Source organism: Chiloscyllium plagiosum, chromosome 20, assembly GCF_004010195.1.
Source record: "Chiloscyllium plagiosum isolate BGI_BamShark_2017 chromosome 20, ASM401019v2, whole genome shotgun sequence".
NCBI lineage: Eukaryota > Metazoa > Chordata > Chondrichthyes > Orectolobiformes > Hemiscylliidae > Chiloscyllium > Chiloscyllium plagiosum.
This window is the reverse complement of record NC_057729.1, coordinates 3,230,619-3,231,184: the sequence shown is the minus strand read 5'-3', so window position 1 is coordinate 3,231,184 and position 566 is coordinate 3,230,619.

Sequence of the window (566 nt, the reverse complement as noted above, 5' to 3'; positions counted from 1 at the left end):
CATATACCCATCCAAATGCCTCTTAAATGTTGTAATTGTACCAGCCTCCACCCTCTGGCAGCTCATTCCATACACGTACCACCCTCCGTGTGAAGACGTTGCCCCTTAGGTCTCTTTTATATCCCCTCTCACCCTAAACCTATGCCCTCTAGTTCTGGACTCCCCGACCCCAGGGAAAAGACTTTGTCTATTTATCCCATCCGTGCCCCTCATGATATTGTAAACCTCTATAATGTCACCTCTCAGCCTCCAACGCTCCAGGGAAAACAGCCCCAGCCTGTTCAGCCTCTCCCTGTAGCTCAAATCCTCCAACCCTGGCAACATCCTTGTAAATCTTTTCTGAATCCTTTCAAGTTTCACAACATCTTTCCGATAGGAAGGAGACCAGCAATATTCCAACAGTGGCCTAACCAATGTCCTGTACAACCGCAACATGACCTCCCAACTCCTGTACCCAATAAAAGAAAGCATACCAAACGCCTTCTTCACTATCCTATCTACCTGCGACTCCACTTTCAAGGAGCTATGAACCTGCACTCCAAGGTCTCTTTGTTCAGCAACACTCC